Source organism: Macaca thibetana, chromosome 8 (assembly GCF_024542745.1).
Source record: "Macaca thibetana thibetana isolate TM-01 chromosome 8, ASM2454274v1, whole genome shotgun sequence".
Taxonomy (NCBI): domain Eukaryota; kingdom Metazoa; phylum Chordata; class Mammalia; order Primates; family Cercopithecidae; genus Macaca; species Macaca thibetana.
Window position 1 is genome coordinate 63,999,513 of NC_065585.1, and position 27,816 is coordinate 64,027,328.

Here is a 27,816-nt window from a genome sequence, read left to right on the forward strand (position 1 = left end):
CAACTCCTTTTTAACCTTTAGAAAAAACCTCAAGCATTACTTTTTTAAGAAAGACCCCCGACCCCCCTGCCCCCCGACCTCCAGTCTAGGTCAGGGTTTTTTCTTAATTTGCCTTTAATAGAAACATGTTTCAATTCAATTTGTAATTATACACTTATATGATTACATAATTAATATCTGTCTCCTCCACTAAATTGCAAGTTTCATGAGAGCACAGCTTTTTTTGGTTGTGCTTGTCATCCTACACTTAACATCTAACACAAATAATATGTATAACAATATAAATAATACAGCAGAAATAAATAGATGCCGACCAAGGCAGGCAGATCATGAGGTCAAGAGATCGAGCCCATCCTGGACAACATGGTGAAAGCCCCTCTCTACTAAAAATACAAAAATTAGCTGGCCGTGGTGGCACACACCTGTAGAGCCAGCTACTCGGGAGGCTGAGGCAGGAGAATCACTTGAACCTGGGAGGCGGAGGCAACAGTGAGCTGAGATCATGCCACTGCACTCCAGCCTGGTGACAGAGCAAGACTCCATCTCAAAAAAATAAAAAAATAAATAGGTTCCATAGAAAAGTTCATTAAACTGTTAGCTGAGATCGTAAGAGGGAGAGATTACATTTAGCTGGAGAAACTGGGAGAGGCTTTACAGCAGTAGAAGTCAACTTGGCTGCATCTTAGAGCCACCTGGGAACCTCAGAAGATACTGATGCAGGTTCCTCAGAAAATTAAACATAGAATTACCATATGATCCACCAATACCGCTTTTGGCATATATACACAAAAGAATTGAAAACAGGGACTCAAACAGGTATTTGTAAATCCATCTTTATAGCAACATTATTCACAACAGCTAACAGGTGGAGGAAAAAACAAGTGTTCATGAACAAATTAATAGATAAGCAAAATGTGGTCTACACATACAATGGGATATTATTCAGCCTCAAGAAGGAAGGGAATTCTGATACATGTTGTAACACGGGTGAATCTTGAAAACATCGCAATAAGTGAAATAAGTCACGAAAGGACAAATACGATACAATTACACTGATATGAGGTACCTAGGATAGTCAAATTCTCAGATAGAGACAGAACGTAAAACCGGTGGTTACCAGAGGTTGGGGAGAGGAGGGGGAATGGGGGAGGTGTTGTTTAATGGGTAGAAAGTTTCTGTTTGGGATGATTAAAGGTTCTGGATATAGATGGTAATGATGGTTGCACAACATGCGAAGGTATTTAATGCCACTGTACTCTAAAATGGTTAAATTGGCAGACTTTATGTTATCTATATATTTTAATGTCATTTAAAAGATCCTAATGCCCAGGTCCAACCTCTGATTGAAGGTTCTGATTGAATTGCGCTGGGGTAAGGCTTGGACATTGGGATTTTTTTTTTAATTGCCCAGGTGATTTATCGTGTAACCAAGGGTGAGAAACACTGGTTTAGTGAAAAAAATATATGTAAGTTAAACACTTAAAGGCGGTAGGCTGCTTCAAGGAAGGGAATAACATAAGGTGAGGAGACAAGAACATATGTATTGTTTATGAGGAAGAGTAAGTAGCTCAGTTTCACTTAAAAAGAGAGTCTGTGAAGGAGAATTTGGTTCCAGCTCTGAAGAGTTTAGAATGCTGGACAAAGATGTCTGAACTCTTGATTCTACACTCCCCAAGGAGCCAATGAAGTCTTTTGAGAGAGGGAATAAAATAATCAAAATTATAGTTTAAAACACAAATGAAATTAGTATATCAAAGAGGCATCTGCACTCTCCTGTTTATTGCAGCATGATTCACAATAGCCGAGATACGAAATCAACCTAAGTGTCCACCAATGGAGGAATGCAGAAAGAAAATGTGGTACAGATGCCTAATAGAATGCTCTTCAGTGATTCAAATGAATGAAATCCTATCATCTGTGACAATGTAGATGAAACTAGAGGACACTAAGTCAAATAAACTGGGCACAGAAAGACAAATACTGCCTCATTTCCCTCACATGTGAAATCTAAAAAAGTTGCTCTCGTGGAAGTACGGAGTAGAATAGTGGCTACCGGAGGCTGGGGAAGTTAGGGAGGGAAGGATGGGAACAAGTTGATCAATGAGTGCAAGTTACAGTTAGGAGGAATATGTTAAGGTATGCTATTACATAATAGGGTGATATAGTTAACAACAATGTACATTTCAAAATGTCTAGAAGAGCGAATTTTGAATGTTCTCACCACAAGGAAATGTTGAGTGTTTGAGATGATAGACATGCCAATTACCCTGATTTGGTCATTACACATGTATACACGTATCACAACATCACACCATACCCCATAAATATGTACAATTATTATGTGTCAAATAAAAATAAACTAAAGCTTTTTAAAAATTATGGTTTAAGAATAATAGCCTGAGGGAAGTTTATTAAATAACCTAAAAGGAGAAGAGAGGTGGAGATCCCCCGGAGGATTTATAAGGAACCAAGTAAGAGGTCATGAAAACCTGATGTGGTTCCAACAGAGAGAATAGAGAGGAAGGAAGTGAAGTGAGAGGTTATAGGCATTGAATCAACAACACTCAGCAAATCAGTCATATGTTTGACTGGTGAAGGCAGATCCATGCCTCTTTCATGTAAGAAACAGTGAAAGAAAAAAGGAGGAAGTCTTCTCTGGTTCACTCAGTTAATTAACTGGAATTAACATAAACCTTCATGCCATATCCTTCCTTTTCAAAGCATTGTTAAAATATCAGCAGTAACTAGTTGTAAAGCTCCCTGGAATCTGCTTAGCCCAGTTAGACAGACACTATTCTTAGCCTAAGTCATGGTATCATGTGTGCCAATATATTGCAAAACCAGAGCTTAAACTGCAATAGGGTGGGAAAAGCACAAGTCACAGCAGCTTCATTCTGTTTCAGAACAGTCACAGGAGAAGGTGACAGGAGGGGCCCCTTTGGTGGGAAGAGCTGAGATCTCATACTCTGTCGCGACAAAACTCAACATTCCTGGGGAAGCCCCCGGACGGCAAGTCCTCCAGCTGCACTCCCATGTGATTTCTCCTCACTTTCCATTATGAGAAATGTGTGACCATCAGCTAAAGACTTACAGGACTGGTTTCTTCACTCTGAAAATTGCACCTCTAGATTCATAGACCCACCTTTACTCTGTCCCCTGTGATCCAATTGATGTACACAAGCACACTGTCGAAAATGTGTGAAGAAATTCTGTAGTCCAGTTTATGAATAACTAAGTGAAATCACAAGTAAAGTGACACATTTTTCAGTAAGCACCTAAAATCTTTTCTGCACTCCTACAGGCATCCCTCCTTTAAGGTACCTGGGCACATCTCTCTAAGCTCTGACCTCCAGGTGGACAGTGGTCCCTCCTCACCCTCCATTTCTCCCACTTCTTGAGTCAGACTTAACTTCTCCGCTAACCCCCTTCACCCCTAGAGAAACAGAATCTTTTCTTGGCTAGGGACCCAGGAAAAATTGCTTTGACTTATGGTTATGGTTGCTATCCCAGCATCTCTAGCCACGAAAAATTGATATTCCCAAATATCAATTCTTCCAGGTACAGGTTCTTAATCCATACTTGTTTCCCCAGCAGGGACGTTTCCATCATTATCTCCTGGGGACTTTTCACCCCTGACAGCCCAGCTTGGCTTTCCCATTTTCTTTTTACCTCCTCTCCTTCCTCCTCTTTCACAGGCTGTTCTAATCAGCCATTCCCTTACCCTCTTCACTCTGATTAACTAAACTCATCTTCATTATATTTCAGAAGTGAAAAATAAGGTGTCCTTTACATGTCAAATTCCATTGCATGCTGTTGCTGTGGTCCTAAGACGAGAAAGATGCTGAGGCTAAATTTGTGCTCCACCAGAAAAAATATTATGACAGATGAGTGATGTCTGCTACAGGTGGAGATGGGTAGGTGGCAACATACGTATTCAATAGTGGCATGATTTTCCCACCATCTTAGGGTCAGACACCTTGGACAGGTATTACAGGACTACTTTGTCTTGCCCCACTCTAGGCTGGGGTTGCCCCTAAATCTACAAAAGTTTATCTGGAATAGGTGTGCTTGTGTTAGTTACCATGAGCAATATGTGGTAAATAAACTGTTTCCAGAAAGGGAATATTGATAACAGAATGGAATTCACACCTGTGGTACACAATGAGGGTCTCTGTATTAGTCAGGGTTCTCTAAAGGGACAGAACTAATAGGATAGATGTATATACGAAGGGGAGTTTATTAAGCAGTACTGACTTACATGATCACAAAATGAAGCCCCACAATAGACCATAGGCAAGGGGAGGCGCAAGGAAGCCAGTCTGAGTTCCAAAACCTCAAAAGTAAGGAAACCAACAGTGCAGCCTTTAGTCTATGGCTGAAGGCCCAAGAGCCCCTGGCAAACCACTGGTGTAAATCCAAGAGCCCAAAAGTGGAAGAACTTGGAGTCCGATGTTTGAGGGCAGGAAGCATCCAGCATGGGAGAAAGATGAAGGTCGTAGGACTCACACAGTCTAGTCCTTCCATGTTCTTCTGCCTGATTTATTCTAGCTGCATTGGCAGCTGATTAGATGGTGCCCACCCAGACTGCGGTGGGTCTGCCTCTCCCAGTCCACTGACTCAAAGATTAATCTCCTTTGCTAACACCTCCAACGACACACCCAGGAACAATAATTTGCATCCTTCAATCCAATCAAGTTGACAGTCAGTATTAACCATCATAGTCTCCATGCTAAAAATGTCCCCTTTCCTTTCTGATTCTGCAGCAGTAGAAGCTCACCCTGGCTGGGATCGGTGCCAAACTGTCTGTGATGAAGGAGGGAAGTCTCGTCACATGGCTCTGAAAACTGGAGCCGAAGCTGGTGAGCCCACGGTAGTTTGCCAGAAAATGAGGTCCAAGTGGCACGTATAGGTGAGGAGGATCTGAGATGAATGGGAGGACTCTGGAATTAGGAAATGAAGCCAAGGTTTTCAAGAACACAAGAGAAAACAGGGTTTTAGAAACAATAACTAGGTGGCTCTTCCATTTCAAGAGGCAAGGGCTGCAAACATCTCTTTTGCCTTTATTCGAGTGGACACCTAGCAAGTAGAGTCTACGATAAACTTCTCTTCCCAGTAAGCCAGGATACAACCCATTATCAGATGGGAATCTGGCTGCCTAGCTTCTGTTCTCAGGAGTGCCAACGGCTCTCTCTCTAGCTTCCTTTCAATCACTACAATGTAACAGGGTTCCAGAGCTGGGCCTCACTGCTCAGGCCCAGGAAGTTGAGATCTGCCTGAGCATAGTCAAGGGGCCAGCAGGGACCTGCTGCCCTGATCATTGCTCATTAAAGCCCAGGGGGTTTCACAGGAGCATCTCATAGGGTCAGCTGGTGCGCAGATCTATTTGGAAAAACTAACCTCCTTGAGCTGCTGGGCAAATAAAGGCCATTCTTCACAGGGAAGGAAGATTGGGAAGGAAATCCTGAAGGGAAAGGGTGGAGGGGTAGAGGTACAAGAAGTACAGGCCTGGTGTGAGGCCAACAGTTGAGAGCGGAAAGAAAAGGCTCTCAAGGGTATCCCGGGGAAGGAGGAGTCAGGTATGTTTCCTGCTCAGTCCCTTTGGGTTTTGTGCCAAAGTCTAAGGAAGCAGAGCCTTGATGAGAAGCAAGGCCCTTAAAAACCAATGAACAAGCAAAAGCTCTGTTTTTAAAGAGGAAAGAGTGCAAACAAGCCCGACCCTGTGGCCTTCACATAGAGAAAAATGGACATGGAAAATGTTTGTTCCCACTTCGTACAAGGTCTGAGGTACAAAGTGGGAGAGAAAGGGGATACAACAGCAGAGGTGGCTCCACTGGCTCAGAAGAAGCAAAAAAAGCCACTACAGAGCCCTGGTGGGGCCCACTCACAAGTGGGAGAGGACTCAGGACAGCGGGAAGCCCCGTGGGAACTCCTGTGAAAGGCTGGGGCACAGAGCAAGTGGAAGAAGAAGGCGTTCACAAATAGCAAGTCATCCTCAGCTATCACGGCCTCAGGAAGTGGAGCCATGGTTTCAGAAGGGACTAAACTACAGGTGGCTTTAGTGTGACCTTACTGCATCCCCACCTTTGTGTGAGAAATCTGAATGACATCTAAATCTAGAGGTCTTAACTCAGGCAGTGGCTTTCACACTACATTCTGAGAGGCTTTGGGGTTTCATGGGTGGCGCACAGTGAGACATGCCAGTTGCATACATATAAGGGCTGGCCTAGGACCTCCCAAATCTATCTTTAAAAAAAAAATTACCTTTTTTTGTATGACAGCTCCTCATTTTTTCCTCTTAGAAAGCTCACTCCTGGAATGCTGACTCCCAGAATCCAGCCACCATGCTGTGACAGGTTCAAGCCACATGGAGAGGTCACCTATAAGCGCTCTGGTCAACAAGAAAATGAGATTTTAAAAACAATTTCTGAATGAATAAAACAAATTAAAAGAATATAGAGCTAATATAAAATTAAAACAATAAAAACTGGTGAATATTAAATTACTGACAGTATTACTAATAAAAAAAACTATATAGGAGATATATCTTCTATTTTGTGGTTTTTCAATTCAGATACATCAATTCTTCTTATATTGGATTATGTTTATCTACTACATATATAGTCTCCTATATAGTTTTTTATTTGTAATACTGTCAGTAATTTAATATTCACCAGTTTTTATTGTTTTAATTTTATATTAGCTCTATATTCTTTTAATTTGTTTTATTCATTCAGAAATTGTTTTTAAAATCTCATTTTCTTGTTGCCTTACTGATTTGATATTTTTATTCAAATTTAGTGAGAAATGAGTGTGATTAATATGCTTCTATTGGCTTGAGTTAAATTTTTAGGGGCGAGTGTGGTGGCTCACACCTGTAATCCTAGCACTTTGGGAGGCCGAGGCAGGTGGATCACCTAAGGTCAGGAGTTCAAGACCAGCCTGGCCAACATGACAAAACCCTGTCTCTACTAAATATACAAAAATTAGCCAGGTGTGGTAGTGCACACCTGTAATCCCACTTACTTGGGAGGCTGAGGAAGGAGAATTGCTTGAACCTGGGAGGTGGAGGTTGCAGTGAGCCAAGATCATGCCACTGCACTCCAGCCTGCGTGATGGGAGTGAGACTCCATCTCAAAAAAAAAAAAAAAAAGTGTTAGCTAGGTTAGGCTTTGTGTCTTCTGCATACTATAATCCCTTTTTTCTTTTATTTTCTTCTGCTCAGTGGTTTTTCTTTTTTTTTTTTTTTGGTCAAAAGGTTATTTTATTGTATTATTTTATTTATTATTAATTACACTTTTTATTTTGAGATAATTTTAGATTCACATGTGGTTGTAAAAAGTAATACAGGGAAATTCTATGTATCCTTTGCCAATTTCCCTCAATGATAACATCTTGTAAAACTGTCATACAACATCAAGACTAGCATATTGACATTGATACAAATCTTACTCAGATTTTCTCCAATTTACTTGTGCTTATGTTTATGTGTGTGTCTGTGTCTGTGTGTGTGTGTGTGCTTGTATTTAGCACTATGCGATTTTTATTGCTGTGTAGGCTGGCATTTTACTACCGAAGTCAAAATACAGAATGGCTTCACCACCATAAGGATATAGTAGGTTGTCCTTTGTAACCATAATTGATTAATTGGACATTTTATATAAATGGAATAATGTAATACACGGTCCTTTGTAACTGGCCTCTTCCATTTAGCGTAATGTTCCAGGGTTCATCTATATTGTAGCACTTTCCACTACTTCATTCCTTTCTATTGCTGAATAACATTTCACTTTATTGATATACCATATTTTATTATATATTCATTAGTTAATGGACATTTGAGTTGTTTCCACTTTTTGGCTATTACGAATAATACTGATATGAACATTCATGTACAAGTTTTGGTGTGGTCCTATGTTTTCATTTCTTTTGGGTTGATACCTAAGAGTAGTGCTGCTGGGTGATATGGTAACTCTATGTTTAACTCTTTGAGGAACTCAGTGTGTTCTAAAGTGGTTGCACCACCTCACATCCTCAATCGCAGTGTACCAATTTCTCCACATTATCAGTTTGTTGTTGTTTTTTGAGACAGGGTCTCATTCTGTCACTCGGCCTGGAGTGCAGTGGTGCGATCTCAGCTCACTGTAACCTCTGTGCCTCTCGGGTTCAAATGATTCTCTTAGCCTCCCGAGCAGCTGGGACTACAGGTACACCACCACACCCAGCTAATTTTTGTATTTTTAGAAGAGACGGGTTTTTGCCATGTTGGTCAGACTGGTCTTTAACGCCTGGTCTCAAGTGATCCGCCCCCCTCAGCCTCACAAAGTGTTGGGATTACAGGTTTATCTACCACATATATTGTCATGGCAATATAACAAAGAACGGAATGTGAGAAAAATTTAATGAACCCATTTTCTGAAACTGCAGGTAGTATGAAATTAACAATGAAATATCAGTAGTTTAGGGGATACAATACAGATATTATCAATCAGCAATTACTTTTGTGTCCAGAATTTTACCACAACCCTCCATAGCCCTATAAATATGTCTCACTTTATGGACAGAAGTTCAATGCTCAGTGAGGTTAACTTGCTCTGAATCATACAGGTAGGCCCATAATTTGAACTCTGTTCTCCCTAACTCAAGACCAATTTTTACTTAACAAACCATGTAATCTTATGTCTAGATGGTGAAATTATACATGGTTTCAATTTTCTTCTTTTGGCTTATTTTTTTCTAAAGTTTCAACAATAACATCTGCTGCTTTTGTGATTTTTTAAAAAGTAGGAATCTTAAAAGATTCACACAAAGGTTATTTTTCATAGGAGCAATATATAATCTCTAATCTTTGGAATTTTAACTTTCATAATGCCAGGATAGTGGTTGAAACTGATTGGTTATTTTTCTCACCTTTTTACTCTTTTTTTTGTGGGGATGGGGCAAGGGAGAAGTAGGTTAAATACAAAATACATTCAGAAATAATAACAAATTCAGAAATTAAACTGGCTGGGTTTTACTAGTCTAGACTGACACAGTCTGTTTTCTGGAAATCTGTCTAAGCCTTCTGTCTTTTTTTTTTTAAACTGTTTGAATAACAGTTAAAAACACACACACACACTGCCACTGCTTCCACTTGGCACGGTGAGGCTGTATGCATTGAGGCAATGGAGAGATCCAGGGCTCACCCTGATCCAAGGTAAATGCCGCAGGGGCAGGCAAAAGTCTTCCCACATAGAATACACCCATCATGAGCCTGGTCAGAAATAAGCATCCTCTGGAAGGAGACAAGATGCAGACGTGCGATGACAGACTCAAATGGGCACGTTCAAATCTTTCACCAGAAAAACAGCCTCTGTCTGTCAAGTTCCTTGAACTTTGAGTTACTGGCTAAGGTGCCAAGCAAAGGGCTCGGCCAAGTCCTGAGCAGAACTCCTTTCCTCTCCAAAGAGCCAGTAAGGAATCAACGATGAAGAACCTGCCAATTTTCTGTCACTTGGAGAGTTTCCAAGCTTAGGATCCTGTTCAAGGAACCAAAGTCCAAGAGGCCTGTGTAAGAAGAGCAAACAGAATTCTCTTAACTCTTACAAAATATCACTAAAATATGTCGGAAATGCTGTGAGGAAATTACATACTTTTAATTTGTCAGGTCAGCAAAAGTGGGTGGTTAGTAGAGAAAAGTGATCTTGTGAGCTGGCAAGTTGTTCTTCCATTCCTCCTTCCGTGTATTTGTGTGGGGTAAGTCATTTTAAACAATTTCCTCTGACTTGGAAGTTTGGAAACATAATGGAATTCAAAACACAGTGTTTTATTTTTTTTCTTGGTGGTTGTTGTTCCTCAGAAGTCAGTGAGGGAGGAGAGAGTGGGAGGTGGAGAGATTTAATGTCCCAAACAGATTTAAAAACTGAAGTTTAAGAAAATTTCCCTCCCACATAAATAGGATTTTTCATGGTATAGGGCTGTTTGTGGTTCTCTCTCAATGCTCCAGGTTTTAAAGGGCTACTCTTTAAGTAACCTCTCTGACCATGTAAATAATGAGACAATTGCAAGAAATCATCTTTGAAGAAGTGATGATTTTACCAGAACAGGAGCTCAAATAATCTCATTGCAATATTTTGAAAGATTGAAAGAAATAGGCTTTATTTACTTTCTTAGACCAAAAAAAAAAATCAATTTTTGAAAACAAGAAAAAATAACTGAATGCTTAATAACCAGAGAGCCCTTTGTAACTTTGGTCACGGTGAATGGATTAAATGAACTCTCACCTCATTTGTAAGCAGAACTTAAATTTCTTCCCTCACCTGTTGTGGAGGGAAGGAGAAAGTGGCTGGTGAAACGAACGTCCCTGGAGTTAGTTTTCCTAAATCAATGGTCCTTGAGATCTTTCCTTAACTTTCAAGCTATCCTGGACATTCTCTTTTCTACGGCTGTGGTAAGTTACAACTCGTGTGTGTGTGTGCGTGTGTGTGTGCGTGTGTGTGTGCGCGCGCACGCGCGCGCGCATGCGTGTAGAAAGAGGAACTTCTCTGAAAGAAACAACATGGTTTGCAGAGATAAGCTCCATCTAATACAAATACAGAGAAAGATGGTGCTGCTGCTAAAACAAACCCTTTAAGCATCTCAGAGTGAATCACAGAGAGCACATTTCCAATGTCCCACCGGAGAGTTTTGCTTCTTAGAGCTATGGCTTCTCATCCATGTTTCTTTGAATCAATGGTCTTTGCATCATTTGGATCGCTTTCTCAGAAGAAAGGGACAAGTTATACCACGGGGCAGTCAAGTCTCTACTTTTATTTGTGAGACCCAAATACATGCTGATCTCCTGTGCTCTCAACTCTATGTTTAAGGAGTACCAGTCCAGCTGCCAAATAGGAATTAAAGAGGATTTGAATCTATACTTCCCTCTCCCTCAGGGGTTCTAATCAAGAGCCATCAAAGCCTCTACCTCCTTTTCTGCCAATTCTCCCCTTACTCCTAGGTCTCCAGCAATCCCCAAGAGCCTCTAACTTGTAAAATCCAAAATTCCCTCTTCCAAAACAGTCCACACGGCTTCTCTCTGCTCAGCCCCCTGGCCTACCTTCTCTCCCCTTTTTGTGATATAGATCATCATTGCCACCCTAAGCCATTAGCCCCATTCACTCACTTCCTTTCCATCAACCTTTCCATTTCTCTGGTCTACCCTCTTCCATTCTCCCAATTCTGCCTAATAAACTGCCCAGGAACCCAACTGGCAAGGACTCTCATTTACTAGTTGGAGACCGAGTTGCAGAAGAAAATGTATGCATGAGGCAAGGGCTTGAGATAAAGGAATCTGGACACGTTCACCTATAAACAACTCCACCCACCACACTTGCAAGACAGAAAAACAGCTTGTAAACCTAGCTGATAACTGTATTTTCCCCCAGCTTCTAGTGCACATATCAGGGTTTCTTTAGCCCTAGCCTGCTGCAAATCTGCATTTTATTTCCCTTTTCTAAGGGAGCATTTGCTAGAAAGGAGTTTCTAAGCACCAAGCCTAGACAAGGAGCAAGGAAGTAGATAACTATAAGCTGCAAGGGTCTGTGGCAGCTCATATCTTATTCCCTGTCTCTTCTCCCTTCTATGTTTTGACTCCAAGAATTACAGCTTTTTCCTGTGTGCAGTCCATAGACCTCACATCTAGCCTATCATGGTCAGAATATTGGCAGGTAAAGGAGGGTTGAGGGTGACATGAAAATGAGAAGTGTCCCACAGAGCCATTGTGGGGTGCACTACTAGCTATCAGCTCATTATTCTCTCTCTCTGGGGTCATGCCTTGGAAAGTGCGTATCAAGACTACTCTAGAATCAGAGCTACCACCAGACAAGATGGGACTGAATATTATAGCCTCCTTTCCTGAAATCTGTTGTACTGCCCAACAAAAATGTCCATCCCCACCAAAGCACCCTGACTACTCTTTTTAATTGCACCCAGGAATGTTTAAAAAAAAAAAAAAGAGGAAGGCTCTTGGTGTGAACTCTCTCTCTCTCAAACTGAAGCTTGGATTACTTCACAAATTAGAGCTTGCAAAGTCATGCATGCTGTATTAAATTCATTGAATTTCTTCTTACCACAGAATATCAACCTACCATTGACTTCAGGCTGGTTTTGTGTACACTAGTCCGTTGCTTAGAATTTTATGAAAAGGTTGCTGTATCTCCTTCTAACTTACTATACACATGTATACACGTTTTCCTTCTACACCACCTCTTCCATGTTGCCTACATAATTCCTGCACTCATCCCTCATGTTCTTACCAGCCAGTCCTCAGCTAACTTCTTCCTGAGTCCACCTTTTCTTTGTTTTGGCATTTTACATTTTATGTTTTCAGTTATTTAATAGTTTTAACAATTACTTTACACAGAACCCCGAATTATCCACAAACACCATAGGTACCTCATTTTGAAAAGGATATTTTTGATAAAGATGACTGGCTAAGAAATAAAGCAAGAAAAGCAACACACAAAATGTGTACCCCAAGCTCATTTTGGAGGTATTTAGTGGACAGTCTCTCTTGAATCCTAAGCAGGCTGGTCATGCTTGGCCCAGAATTCCCAAATAATGATTTGCGTCTGAAATTTCCCATAAGGTTTTGCAATGTTCTATTCATACCTATGACAGTCCAGAACAATACTAATCCAGAAGCGTTTTTAGGTAATTGAGAGTCCACCTTTTCAATCTTGACTTTTCTATCTTCTCCTAGCCTTTATCCCTGCCATTCACCATCATTGACAACAATGATTTGGTGCTTACTATGTAATTTAAGACTTTACCCCATGAGGTATGTGTTACCGTGATCCCTTTTTTAAAATTGTGGTAAAATACACATAACATAAAACTTACTATGTTAACCATTTTTAAAGTGCACAATTCAGTGGCACTTAGTGTGTTCACAATATTGCACAGCTGGGTGTGGTGACTCACACCTATAATCCCAGCACTTTGGGGAGCTGAGAAGGGAGGATCACTTGAGCCCAGGAGTTTGAGACTAGCCTGGGCAACATAGGGAGATCTCCATCTCTATAAAAAATAAAAAATTAGCGGAGTGTGATGGTGTGTGCCTGTGGTCCCAACTACTACGGTGGTTGAGGTGAGAGGATTGCTCGTGCCTGGAGGTCAAGGCTGCAGTAAGCTGTAATCATGCCACTACTCCAGACTGGGCAACAGAGCAAGATCCTGTCTTGAAAACCAAAAACCAAAACCAAAAACACACACACATATACAATGTTGTGCAAGCATCACCACTATCTAGCTCCGGAACATTCTTATCACCCCCCCCAAAAAACCGTATACCCACTGACTATACCTACTGCCCTCCCACCAGCCACTGGCAATCACTAACTGGCTTTCTATCTCTACCAATTTTCCTATTTCTTATAAATTCAATTATATAATGTGATTAAATATCGTATGATTTTTGTATCTTTCACGCAGCACAATGCTTTCGAGGTTCATCCATGTTGTAACAATGTATCAGTATTGCATTCCATTTATGGCTGAATAATACTCCAGTGTACGGATATACTGCATTTTCTTTATCCATTCACAAGTTGATAGACATTTGGGTTGCTTCCACCTTTTAACTATTATAAATAGTGCTGCTTTAAACATTCACATACAAGTTTTCATTTGAACACCTGTTTGCAATTCTTTTGGATATACCCACAAAAGTGATATCACTGGATCATATTTTAATTCTATATTCAGCTTTTTTTTTTTTTTTTTTTTGAGACAGAGTCTCACTCTGTCACCCAGGCTGGAGTGCAGTGGTGCAATCTCGGCTCACTACAACCTCTGCCTACTGGGTTCAAGTGATTCTCCTGCCTCAGCTTCCTGAGTAGCTGGGATTACAGGCACATGCCACCCACCTGGCTAATTTTTGTATTTTTAGTAGTGATAGAGTTTCACCATGTTGGCCAGACTGCTCTCGAACTCCTGACCTCAGGTGATCCACCTACCCAGCCTCCCAAAGTGCTGGGATTACAGGCGTGAGCCATCGCGCCCAGCCTATATATTTAACTTTTGAGGAACTGCCAAACCTTTCCACAGAGGCTGCATCATCTTACATTCTCACCAGCAATGTATGAGGGTGCCAATTTCTTCACGTTCTTGCCAACGCTAGTTATTTTCTCCCCTTTTTTTATAGCTGTCCTAGTGGGTGTGAAGTGGTAGCTCATTGTTCTGTGGTTTGTATTTCCCTGGTGGCTAATGATAAATATTTGTGCATCTTTCCATGTGCTTTTTGGCCATTTGTATATCTTCTTTGGAGGAATATCTATACAAGTTCTTTGCCATTTTTTAAGAGGTAGGGTATTACTCTGTTGCCCAGGCTGGAGTGCAGTGGTGTGATCATAGCTCACTGCAGCCTCGACCTCTTGGACTTAAGCCATCCTCACACCTCAGCCACCCCAGAGTAGCAGGCACATGGCAGTTCCTCAAAAGTTAAGTACAGAGGCTGGGCGTGATGCCTTACGCCTGTAATCCTAACACTGTGGGAGGCCAAGGTGGGCAGATCACCTGAGGTCAGGAGTTCGAGACCAGCCTGGCTAACATGGTGAAACTCCATCTCTACTAACAGTACAAAAATTAGCTGGGCATGGTGGCATGTACCTGTAATCCCAACTACTCGGGAGGCTGAGGCAGGAAAATCACTAGAACCCAGTAGGCGGAGGTTGCAGTGAGCCGAGAGTGCACCACTGCACTCCAGCCTGGGTGACAGAGTGAGACTCTGTCTAAAAAAAAAAAAAAAAAAAAAAGTTAAATATAGAATTAAAATATGATCCAGTAAACCTGGGATTACAGGTGCATACCACTGCACCCAGCTAATTTTTTAATTTTGGGGAGAGATGGGGTCTTACCATATTGCCCAGGCTGGTCTCGAACTCTTAGCCTCCAGCAATCTGCTCACCTTGACCTTCCAAAGTGCTGGGATTACAGGCATAAGCCATTGTACCCAGTCCCTTTGCCAATTTTAAAAATTGAATTGCTTGGTTTTCTATAAACAAAATCTAATTTTTCAAGAAAAAATAAAAGTGCAGAGAGTTCAGGTCACACAGCAAGCAGACAGCAAGCTGAGATTTGAACCCAGGTAGTCTGGTTCTGTTGCTGTTAGCTTCTGTACTAGAACTCCTCGTTGTACAAATCCCTGCTGCCTGAAAATGACTAAAAAGAGGTCTACACTGGTGTCCATTCATCTCAAAATGTCTGTCTGTGAGCACTGCTTCTCAGTTTTTTAAAAATCACCATTATGCTGGTAATCCCAGCACTTTGGGAGGCCCAGGTGGGTGGATCACAAGGTGAAGAGATCGAGACCATCCTGGCCAACATGGTGAAACCCCATCTCCACTAAAAATACAAAATTTAGTGGTGGCGCCTGCCTGTAGTCCCAGCTACTCAGGAGGCTGAGACAGGAGAATCACTTGAACCTGGGAGGCAGATGTTGCTGTGAGCCGAGATCACGTCACTGCACTCCAGCCTGGTGACAGAGTAAGATTCCATCCAAAAAAAAAAAAAAAAAAAAAAAAAAATCACCATTACAAATTACAAATTATTCTTTTGGGTTAGGCCAGGCATCTCCTTGATGCAAGGAAGGAAAGTGAGATTTACCAAGTCCTTATCACTGCTCTAGGGATTTTCATAGATGCTACAATTTTTCATTTCACTCCTACAGCAACCTGTTATTATTACTGTTAGACTGGAGATGAAATGAAGACAGAAAAGTTAACTTTCATGTCCAACCTTCAAAGGCGGCAATCTGAACCAACACCCCTAGCTATATGATGTGTAGATGCTCTGTTCAAAATGCAGATGCTGCTGAAAATCCTGTACTATTTTCCTTCTGAGTGAATTGGCCAAGGCCACACATAATCAACCACTTGATCTGGAGTCAGACTCCTGGTTTCAGGCTTAAGTTTCTCATTAGTGATGTGGCCTAGGCAACGTTTTTTAACTTCTAAGATTTAGTGTTCCCATTTATAAAACATTCATATGAATACTACGTGAGGCATCCATGTAAAGACCCTAACAGAGCCTAAATTTAAGAGATGAAGATGGCAATGATGACCACAAGGAGTAATGACGGTTCCTAGCGGTACCCTTTGCTTGCCCTATGTTACTGCTAAAACCTGTACCTCCTCTGTGCAGGGCACAAAAACATGCAGCTCAGTTCACTTGGAGAAATAACACCAGTAGTTTCCAAAGAGTGGTAGCATTCTTTGAAAATAAAGATCAAAACAGGCAATCTAGTGTCTATGGTTGAAGAAAACCAGTCTCTGACCTCATTGCTAAATATGAGTAAAATGAGAAATCAGGCCCTAATCCAAGTCAGCACATTTTATAAGAAAAGGAAGTGAAAGGCTGCAGGTTGGGAGATTAAGCTGAACTATCTTCTACAGAAGAGTTCCCAGCTCTTCATCCCAAGTACCCCTCCTGGAGAATGGCCGAGCTGACACAGTCTGTGGACTTGCTGGCTTGTTTGTTTGCTTTTTTGTTTGTTTGATCATCACACATTTTACACTTCCAAACCAGGATTTCCTATACGGCACTGATTTTCAGGTATACTGGTGTGCACAGGAGAAAAAAAAAAAAAAAAAAAAAAAAAAAGGAGGCCAGGAGTGGTGGCTCATGGTTGTATACCCAGCACTTTGGGAGGCTGAGGCAGAGGATTGCTTGAGCCCAGGAATTTGAGACCAGCCTGGATAACACAGGGAGACCCCCTATCTACAAAAAATAAAAATAAAAAAATTAGCCTGGCATGGTAGCACGTGCCTGTAGTCCTGGTTACTCAGGGGGCTGAGGTGGGAGAATTTCTTGAGTTTGGGAGGTTGAGGCTGCAGTGAGCCACGACTGCACCACTACACTCCAGCCTGGGCAACAAGAGTGAGACCCTATCTCAAAAAAAAAAAAAAAAAAAAAAAAAGCAAAACGAAGAAAAGAAAAAAGGGGGGCTGCAACTGTCAATCTGGCATCCAGAGAGCTAAGTTCATGAGACTGCTTCAGCCTTGCTGGGTTTCCATTTCCCTTATCTATAAAATGAGTGATCCAATAGATTCCTCACAGAGCTAATGATTTATGATTCCTATTGTTTAAGGACTACTTTGTGGCTTTCTAGAAATATTAATCATCAACATACTACATTGTATTTTGATGGCTCTTGAAAGTAGGCAGTGAGGGGTGGACATGAGTCAAGCCAGGGCAGAAGTTTGGCATTTGTAGGTGAAGATGAATGTACTCAAAATCCTGCCCTAATTTTGGAAGGAAATGCTGCAAAATGGTAATTTATTTACTTATAATAGACAGCCAGATTGTCTAGCTATAATAGACAGCCAGATTAGCCTAGTTTGGGAATGTGTTAGCTGTTTAGGTTGTGGCTATGGTTGCTGAGGAAAAAAAAGGTCTAAAATGCTTTGGGGGAATCTAATTTGAAAGAAATAAATGGATTACATTTTCCTAATTTAGCAGGCAGTTAACTGTGACTCATCCTCCTCTCTGCTCATGTGATCGGGATAGTAAATACGATATTGACAAGAAAATCTAGCCCTCACGTCAGCAGATGCCAGCCCTCCTCAGACTGAAACTGCAGTGAAAATGTGCTTGTTTCCTGTTTTCTTTACATAACTAAATTGCAGGGACTGTGCCAGTGTCTATTATTGTGTCCTACGTGAAAAGGGGCTGATTGCTAATTTCTAACTTATGAACTGCAAATATTATGGAGAACACTCATGCCTTCTATTTCCTGCTTTTACACAGGCCGGAGTCAAAATGAATAGAGATAAGTAATAGGTGCTTATCCTCCTCCAATTCCTGAGACAATCTGCTCACGCTCTTGAAAATCTCATCTTTCAAGGTTCCTTGTAGCAGCAAGAATACTGAGGAAAATAAGCGCAAGTGCATAGCCCAGCTCTGCCTCTTACTATCTGTATGACTTTCGGGAATTTACTGACCCTCTTGTTGTCTAGTTTCCTCATACAAAATGAAGAGAAAAATATATTTATTTCATCCAATTGTTGAAACCAAATGGTAATATTTTTAAGGCATTTGTAAGCATTGTTATCTGTTGGGTAAACAGTCAAGAGATGGTAACTACCGGCATCACAGCTAACATTCACTGGGATGAGTTGTAACAGGGACAGCAATACAGACATGTGCCCACCAACATAAGGGACAGAAATGAAAAGACGGATACTCACATAGTGAAAAACCACCCCGCTCCAGGCAAGGTGACAAGCAGAGTCTTTTATTGACTCAAAGGGAAAATGTGGAGTCATTTACTGTGTTTTGAACAAAGGGACTCCTTGAGATGTTGATGTTGCTGCGTTTGATCAATGAGTTGTAATGTTACACAGGCAGCAGGAATACATCTGTCTTGTGTTTGGTCCAATATTGAAGCACACCAGGGAGCTCCTCATAGCATGCTGGTGTGGTAGTTAAGCTCTTTGCATTATTTGTCTAATGAGAAAAGGAATGGGTTGTGAAGTTGCAATTTCCAAAAAGCACAAATAGTAAAATTGGAGAAGCCTCTCCTCTCTTCCCTTTTCCTTCCTCTCATCTTCATCTCAGTAAACCAAAAATATTTTTCCTGATAGCCTGTTATAAAGCTTGACTTCTGGATACTAATGATTTATGTTTGATCTCAAGAGTTTGAAAACTTCAAGAATCTTCTGATATAACTGTGATCTGAGAGACCAAAATAGATGCCCCTTTCTCAACTAAGATGGACCCTAGTTAAGGGAATGAAAGTTATCTATGAGCCAAGGGTTCAGGCTTGGCTGGCATGGTAACTTCCTAAATTCCTACAGTTACAAGAAAAAATTTATACCCTTGCTAAACTTCCTAACAATAGGAGCTATCAGGCAAAGTGTCAGAGCCTTCCTAACTCTGATTTACAACCCAGGTCACTGTAACTCTGATTGGATAGAGGACCAGTCTTACAAACATTCTTTCTTGATAAGCATCTGCAAACCTCAAGCCAGTTTCAGCCAGCTTAATAGAGACTGCACACAAACTGTCTGTGTCCTATAGTTCACCTTTTGCTGTAAAGTTCCAAATTCCACCTCATTTTAATGCTGAAACCCCACCTCAAAGTGAACGTGGGATGTATATTACATGTATGTTTACCCATTGCACATGCGCTCGACTTCCTTCATAAATATGTACAGCTTTATCCCCAAACCTGCTCAATGTGTAGGATTCTATTGCATGATGCTGGACCTGGGAGGCATAAAACCCAACCTGCCCTTTCCCTCTTTGAAGAGAGAGCACCTTTGGTCCATGCTGAAGACCATCTCTTCCTGGTTTGCAGACTGATACCGCCAATAAAGCTCTCCTTTCTACTATTTAGCAATTCTAGGGATCTTTTGGAAGACAAAATGCAAATACCACTGGAAGAGGTAACACCCAAATCATAGTGTGAAAGGAACTTAAAGAAAATCTAATGCAATGCTTTTATTTTTTCCAACTTCAATAATAAACCCAAAAGGGCTGAGTAATTTGATTAAAGCTATACAATGAGATGGTGCCAGAGATGGAAGAAGATTCTAATTTTTCTGGCTCCCAGTCACATATTATTTCTTCTGCCCGTTCAGAACCATCAACAGCTATGAATATCCTTGGGGAAGAAGAGCGAGATTAGCCATAACACTAGTTTTCAGACTTGGCATGGACCAGAGATGCTGTTCTCTTACTAGACACACATATTGTTCCTACGAGACTTTATTTCAAGAGTATTCTGTGATTTAAGATACATGGTTTCATGGCATTCTTGTACAGCCATGAAGATGCCCTGGTCATCAGTCTTTGCAGAAGAAAATAGAATGTGTTGCAACAAAAGGTGGAGAAAAAATCCAGGCTTCTCAGCTCTGGAGAGGGCAAGCTTAAAAGTTACCATGATGAGAGAGGCCTGCACAGTGAAAGCAGCATAAGACCCTTGGAAGTTTGGGAGCAGAGGAGAAGCTAAGAGGGAGGGGAATAACAGACCAAAAGGCCACAAAGATGTTTTTGGCCACATTTAGATTGTAAATTTGAGTGTATTTCAGTCTGGATTCTTAATAGTTTGCAAGAGAAATGCACCTTGACTATTTTACATAAAAGGTAAGTGATTGTAAGTATGTCAGGAGCTCAGAGAATCAGCTGTAGGCTTGGAACTCGCAGGCATTAGAGGCAATGTGAGAGCCAGCCCTCAGGACCCACAGCAGGAGTGGGCAGCATTTCTACCCATCTCTAACATCTTTGTGTCACCTACTCATGATTCACAGTCCCAGAGGGGAGCACCGACTGGCCAAACAAGGTTGCACATTCACTTCCTGGCGGGGCAGCTTCCCTAGTCAGAGGCAAGCATTACCCTCTGCCAAGATAACATTTGGGGGCAAGAGCAATTTTCCAAAAGGAAATAGGTGCCATGGGCTATGGAGTTTGGATATGGGACAGATGAAAAGCCAAAAGCAGCTGGTAGGGACTCTGTCCCTGAGTCTAAGTGAGATTTAAAGCATAGAATATATGTAGAAAATTGATAAGGTGACCCCACCAGAGGAGTGTCCTCGGAGAGCTCATTAGGAGGAGAGAAAGATCCAGGCTCAATGAGATCTACCAGGGAACAAACGCACCTCTTAGTCAGTGGACAGGAGGAAGATTCTGGATACAGAATGGCATTTGTCATGTGGCGTTGAGCCCTGGCCTGGTCCCCATGCACTGGTAGTTGAATCTCATGGACAGTAGAGGGACTGTAAATAAAAAGTGAAAGAGCTTTTTTACATTTTAAAGAACATTGAGACAGCTGTAGACATCAGGGCACCAGGGCACACAAAGCACTGCTGAGGTTAAGACAGGTGTGAGTTTCTCCTCTTGTGCCACAGACCACTGTATGATACACCTCCCTCTGGCAGAGGGGCCGACAGAGCACAGACAGCTCCCAGAAAGAGGAGATGTGTGGGAGCCCACGTGATCCACCCTCAGGCACGAAGACCCTGCTTATGAAGGGAGAAACACAAGCCACTGATTTCTAATTACTATCATCAGTGTGACCTCATTAGAATCCTCAGTCTGATGAGGAAAAATTCAATCCACTCTCTAAAGCAAACCCTGAAGAGAGGTGAAAAGGGCAGACTAGCTGGAATATTCAGGACTCCCCCTTCTTACTCGATGAGTAATGCTGGGCAAGTTACAGAATGCCTTTGAGGTTCAGTTTCCTTGATTGTTAAACGGAAATCCTAATTCCATGGGTGATTGTGAAAAGTAAATGAGATGAGAGGTTAAACCCAGCCTAAGCATGTGGTAGTAGTACTCAATACATGGAAGATACACACCTGAATAATAATCACCATAAAATACTCATGATTCATTGGCTGCTTCCTCTGCACAGACACAGCGTGGTTCTAGCTCTGCAATCAGACATCCTGTGTTCAAATCCTGTACCTTCTCCTTAGTCGCTAGCTCTCTGAGTTCTCAGGGTCCACTTCTCTGGTATTACTCTCCTCCTGCAATTGTTGAGAAGATTAACTGAGATAAAGGATGTAAAACACAGAACAATGCCTGTCACGTGCTAGGCTCTTAAGAAATGTGAGCTGTTATTGTTGCTATTGTTATCCTCAGTACACTCCTTCCAGTATTTGCCCAATTGGGTTAAAGTAACAAGCAGTGACTGAAGATGCTGACACCAGGGAGGAGTGGGAGGGAAGGGGGAGACAAAAGGAGCTGGGGGAGAGAGATAAGAGAAGAACTTTCCATGTTGATATTTGATCATGGAGGATGGGCTCCCAAGTCACAGTCATGCACCTGTTTTGGTTCTAACACTTTCTACCTAGAAGAGCTCTATTAATGTGATTTTTTTCTGATATGTGACTGATCTTAGGAGGAAAATATGACTGATCTTAGGAGGAAAATACTCACTTAGTACTCTCTAGGTGTGAGGATTGCTCAATGAATATTATACTAGATATTCAGGCAGGACTTAAGGAAGGAGAGCCTGATTTTGGGTGATTCCAGTGCAATTATTAGTTAATGGATTAGAAGTGTATAGTGCTCAAGGAAAGTTATTCATATACTCAAGATACCCCCAAAGTGCCTGGCACTGAGCAAAAATCTTGAGAGAGAGATGTGAGGAAGAAAAACCCCAAAATATCAAAGGGCAAAGAAGCTTACAAATTGTTAAGATTACCAAACCCGACCACTTGCATATTTTCAGGCTCTTAGGTAATGAGTTAAGGAGGCATTTCGAATTAGACAAGTTAAAGAAGAGGAGAAAAAAGTTCCAGACAAAAGTTCCAGACAAAGGTAAAATTACTAAACATATAACAAATTCAAAATGGAGAACACACAAAAAAACATGTCATTTAGGAATACTTGGGTGTCTGTTGTCTTGAACATCTTTGAGATCAGTGAAACAGAGAGATTCAAGGAGACAGCAGGGCTCAAAATCAACACATCTCTATGAGCAGACTGATATTCAAAGAGGAATGGAGCAGAAGTCTTTGTTAATCATAATAAAGAATTTGCTGTATTCAAATGAAATAACAGCAAAGTGGAAGTATGCCAGGGCAATACCAGTTTTCCAAGCAGGAATAAAGAGAACACTAGGAAATTACAGAGCCTTCATCTCAATGTCTGTAATTTGCAAAATAATGGAAACAATAGCAGGGTAAGTTTGCCAAATGCATTTACAAACGAGTATCATTCCCTTTAATCAAGCTAGTGATAATCAACAAGGCTGGAGAGAGGCTTGAGGGTCTATGAATCTTTTTTACTTGATGGGACTACGACACAATTAATAATCACATGTGACTTATTTCAATGTAATGTCCAGATAATTTTACATAGAAGTTACCTCTAATGTGCCTATATTCCTTTTTGCTTAAAATCCAACAGTGGCATAGCACTAAAAGGGAATTTAAGAGATCAAATAAACCATGCTCCTAGGATTGGATCAAAACCACTTAAGACATATGTATTCCACAGGGCAGGCTGTTCCCTGTAGTCTCTCAGAGCCCATTAACATGTTTAGCTACTCTTCCATAGAATATTCTTCCTTATTGAAACTTGGCTGCATTTTAAGCCCATTTCCCATTGTCTAGTCTTTGGTGAAGACATTAAACAGCCAGCGAGCATTCTCCTAATACTGGAAAACCTGCATTCAGTTCCTGCTGGCAGAGTCCATAGATTAAAGGATTTTACTATACTCCTTTTGCACGGATTTTGTACTAATTTATCTAATTTGAATACTTACCCCATGAGCACAAGGTGCCCTGAGCTTTGAGGAATTAGACGATCTGGTTCAAAGTGTGTTAGAACTGGGTTTAATGGTGTGAGAATGGGCAGGACTTCTAGACCTCTGGGCTGCTGATAAGACATCTCTGCTAATTTATGATTTCTCAAATCGTTTTCCATGCCCAGTTAGTTCCACTTTGCAAGTTTCATTCCTTCCATGTTCATAGCAGATGTAAAACACCAGTGCCTGCCCTTCATTGTTTCTCTCCGTTCTTGATCCTTCACCTTGGAAAATGGCTTTCTTCATACTTGAGCAATTGAGGTCATTGGATTTAAAATTCCTGAGTTTTCCTTTCATACACACACACAAACCTTTTTCATCTATTTCCTTTCTTACAATTTCAGATGGAGATGTGCTCTTCTTGTTGTTGTCGATTAATGTCTCCAACCCTGGTCCAGAATGCATCCCTCTCCATCTCTTTACCCCTTCAGTTTTCCTTTCCACAGGCTGCTTCTTCTCGAGGGACAAACATGTTCAAGACTCTAACTTCTAAAACCATCCCCCCAAACCCAGTGTCCCCTTCTAGCTACTGATCTTTCTCTCCGCATGACTTCAAAGACAATTTTCTTAATGGAACAACCTCTACTCATAACTCAGCTTCTTCACTTCCAACCCTGTAACTGGCCTCTCTTTCCTGACAATGCAGGTAAAGTTACCCTGGTAAAGATTTGCTGCAATTTCCTAACTGCTAAATCCTTATATAACCTCTTTTTAGTCACTCTGTAGCAACTGATACTTCAGACGACTTTCTCTTTGAAACTCTCAGAAAAGGGAATGCTTACACACTGTTGGCGGGAGTATAAGTTAGTCCAACCATTGTGGAAAGCGGTGTGGCAATTCCTCAAACAGCTAAAAACAGAACTGCCATTCGACCCAGCAATCCCATTATTGTGTATCTACCCATTGGGTATATACCCATTCTACCATAAAGACACATGCACACAAGTGTTCACTGCAGCTCTATTCACTATAGCAAAAACATGGACTCAACCTAAATGCCCATCAATGACAGATTGGATAAAGAAAATGTAATACATATATGCCATGGAATACTATGCAACCATAAAAAAGAATAAGATCATGTCTTTTGTGGGAACATGGATGGAGCTGGAGGCCATCATTTTTAGCAAGTTAATACAGGAACAGAAAACCAGATACTGCATGTTCTCACTTATAAGGGGGAGTTAAATGATGAGAACTCATGGACACAAAGAGGAAACACTGGGGCCTACTTGAGGGATGGAGGGCAGAAGGAGGAAGAGGATCAGAAAAAAATAACTATTGGGTACTAAATCTAGTACTTGAGTAACAAAATTGAAAGACTTTCTCCGGGGCCTGGAAGCTGGGCAGGGGGTGAATAACTCCTCCCTTCTCAGGTTCAGTCTCTAGGCTCAAGACCACTTGCGCCAGCAGCGTGTGTCAGCAAGATAGCAGAAGCAGGAAGAGAGCTGGCTGGAAGACACATACCCCGTGAAGACCAAGAGAGAAGCCATCAGGGTACTGCGTAGCAGTTACATCAGACGGAGACACTTCCTGTTTACAGGAGACTATAAAGCCCCTGCCCTGTCCTCATTTGGTGCTGATGCCATTTTAGGCCTCAGGCCCTCTACACCCAGGCACTCATTAAAACAGTGTGTTGCTCCACGCCATCTTGTGTTGTCTCTTGGCGCACTCTCAGGGTTCGAACCCATACAAAAGCCTTGCATCATACTATCTCACTTTCGCCCTCATGAGACGCTGCGCAACACCAAAGGCACCCTCTTTTCATAGTCCCTTTGAAATCACGTATGGCCGAACTTTTGTCTTGGGGCCTCCACCCTTACCAGACTCTGAGCCACTCGGGAATTATCTCCCCTCCTTAATCCAGACAATGTCTTTCATTCTTGAAGCAGGAAATGAGGCCATGCCCCTTCCTGTCAACATCTCCTTGTCCTCTCAACATAACTGTCTTGCAGGCACAGATGTGTTTATCTGCCAACTCGACCCTCACAAAAACCTACAACCGAAGTGGACAGGCCCCGTACACTGTGATACTCAGCACGCCAACTGCAGTGACAGTCCAAGGACTCCCCCACTGGACCCATCGCACCAGGATCAAGCTCACCCCCAAGACTACTCCTTCCTCCAAAACATTAACAGCGGGCAACACCCTCAGAGTCCCTGTATATAATAACCGAAACAACAACAACAACAACAAAATGATCCTTAAAGGTAGGAGGAAGCCAAAGATGGCAACAGGACAAATGGCCTCCACAACAGATCATGGAGTATTACAGTCCTGCCACTTGGGCTGAGGATGGTTCACGGGGTTATCGGACTCCCATATATATGCTAAATAGAATAATAAGACTACAGGCGGTTCTAGAGATAGTCACTAAACAAACCGCCTCAGCCCTGGAAATGCTCGCGCAACAACAAAACTAAATGAGCACAGCAATTTATCAAAACAGGCTAGCACTAGACTACTTATTAGCAGAAGGTGGGGTCTGTGGTAAGTTTAATATCTCCAACTGTTGTCTTAACATAGACGATAACAGAAAAGCAGTACTAGAAATCCCTTCAAACATCAGAAAAGTAGCCCACATACCAGCCTAAAGCTGGAAGGGATGGGACCCAATAAACGTTCTAGGAGGGTGGTTCTCTAATTTAGGAGGATTTAAAACACTGGAAGGAACAGTAATCTTCATCATTGGGTTCCTCCTATTTCTCCCCCGTGTTATCTCACTAATAATAAAAGCTATTAAAAGTCTTGTTGAAACTACGGTTAACCGCCAGACAATCCAGACGATGCTCCTGCTGCAATGACACTGTGAATACCAACCCATCTCTCAAGAATACCCCCCAAATTAAGTTTTTCTGTTTCCAAGGTGCCCCCTACCCCCCATATCACGATTGAAGCAGTCATTGAGAACGTCCCTTTTCCCTTTTTCCATAACCAAATAGACTTTCCCCAGGGCCTGGAAGCTCGGCAGGGGGTGAATAACTCCTCCCTCCTCAGGCTCAGTCCCAAGGCACAAGGCCACTGACGCCAGCAGCGTGCGTCAGCAAGATAGCAGAAGCAGGAAGAGAGCTGGCTGGAAGACACATACCCCCTGAAGACCGAGAGAGAGGCCATCCGGGTACTGCGTAGCAGTTACATCAGACTGAGACACTTCCTGTTTACAGGAGACTATAAAGCCCCTGCCCTGTCCTCATTTGATGCTGATGCCATTTTAGGCCTCAGCCCGTCTGCACCCAGGCGCTCATTAAAACAGTGTGTTGCTCCACCGCCTCGTGTTGTCTGTTGGCGCGCTCTCGGGGTTCGAATGGATACAAGAGACTTGCAAAAATAATCTGTACAACAAACCCCTGTGACACAAGTTTACCAATATAACAAACCTGCACACGCACCCCTGAACCTAAAATAAAAGTTAAAAAAAAAAAAACTCTCAATTTTGAAATCCTCCCATTCTCCTGGCTTATAGGGCTTTTACATCTGTAATCACTTTAATGATCCTAAGGGACTGTATTCTGTCTTGGCTTCTCCTGTCTTCTTTGCTTAGGAGATTTCCATCTCTCCCTTCATTCTGACACCTAAATTCCAGAAGATTTCATATTTACATTTCTGCTCTGCTTTGCCTGCTCAAGACATGTATACCCAACTTTTTTCTAAAACATCTCCACTTAAATGCTCAACTACCTCCAACTTAAATGATCTGATCTACCTCTCTCTTCTCCGTCTCACTGTCCCTCTGCTGTCTGTATTTTCTCTCAATTGATGGTATCTCATGTGTCGCCTCTCCACTTCATCCGCATGCCATGGTCCTCCTTGTCTCATGTCTGAATTACTGTGATAGATTTCTGACTGCTCTCTCTGCCTGTATTCTGGTCTTCCCTTCATCAGTCATCAATGTCCTGCTGGAATGCTTGCTAAAACCAAAATCCAATCATGAATCTCTCCTCCCAGCCCTTTGGCATCTGCCTTAAGTCCTAATCAGGGTACAAAAAGCCCCTCACAATCTTACCATTGCTGCCTTCTCCACTTTCTCAGGCACTCACCTCCATTATCCTCCTCTCACCCTCCAGCAACATCGTTCTAAACATGCCATTCAGTTTCATCACTATGTGACTTTGTGCCCCAACTCCACTGCCTGAAATGCCTTTCAAAGCCCAGAGTAGGTGTCACCTCTTCCACAAAGACTTCCCAGTGAGGGGTTGGGGACGATGGATAATCACTCCCTTCTCTTTCCTGCCTGTGAATTATTCGTATACTTAGACTCTTGGCTTATCCCTCTGCACTGTTAATATTTGTTGATATATCTGTCTCTCTCTTGGACTCTGAACTCCTTGGGGGTAGAGTGCAGGCATTTATCTTTGTATTCCCTTACACTGTGCCTGTAATATGGCAAATGAATTGAGTTAAATTTAACTAAAGACAAGAAATATTCTGCATAGTGCCCAAGGCTGTGGAGGCTTGTTGGTTAACTTACCTGCCTTCTGCACAGGATACCTGCCTTCTGCAATTTAAGGTATGGAACTGTTTTTTTTTTTTTTTTTTTCTCCAGCAC

At 41.8% G+C, this 27,816-nt stretch overlaps 1 protein-coding gene and 1 long non-coding RNA gene across 3 annotated transcripts in view; one reads left to right on the top strand and one right to left on the bottom strand.

Annotated features, from left to right (window-relative positions):
* Positions 1-568: 568 nt before the first annotated feature.
* On the bottom strand, positions 569-27,489 carry LOC126961673 (uncharacterized). Of its 2 annotated transcripts, none has more exons than XR_007728384.1 (5): positions 27,308-27,489; positions 21,312-21,479; positions 20,613-20,729; positions 6,262-6,388; positions 569-4,940 (listed from the first exon to the last, which is right to left on the bottom strand). It is a non-coding gene; the product is annotated as an uncharacterized LOC126961673 (long non-coding RNA). The 2 variants fall into 2 exon arrangements; XR_007728383.1 differs by having other exon boundaries at positions 21,312-21,482.
* Positions 9,636-27,816, top strand: part of ZNF704 (zinc finger protein 704) — a 299,359-nt gene continuing 281,178 nt past the window's right edge. Inside the window, exon 1 of the mRNA XM_050802230.1 lies at positions 9,636-9,732. The gene's annotated coding sequence lies outside the window, so the exon portion shown is untranslated. The remainder of the gene's footprint in view (positions 9,733-27,816) is intronic.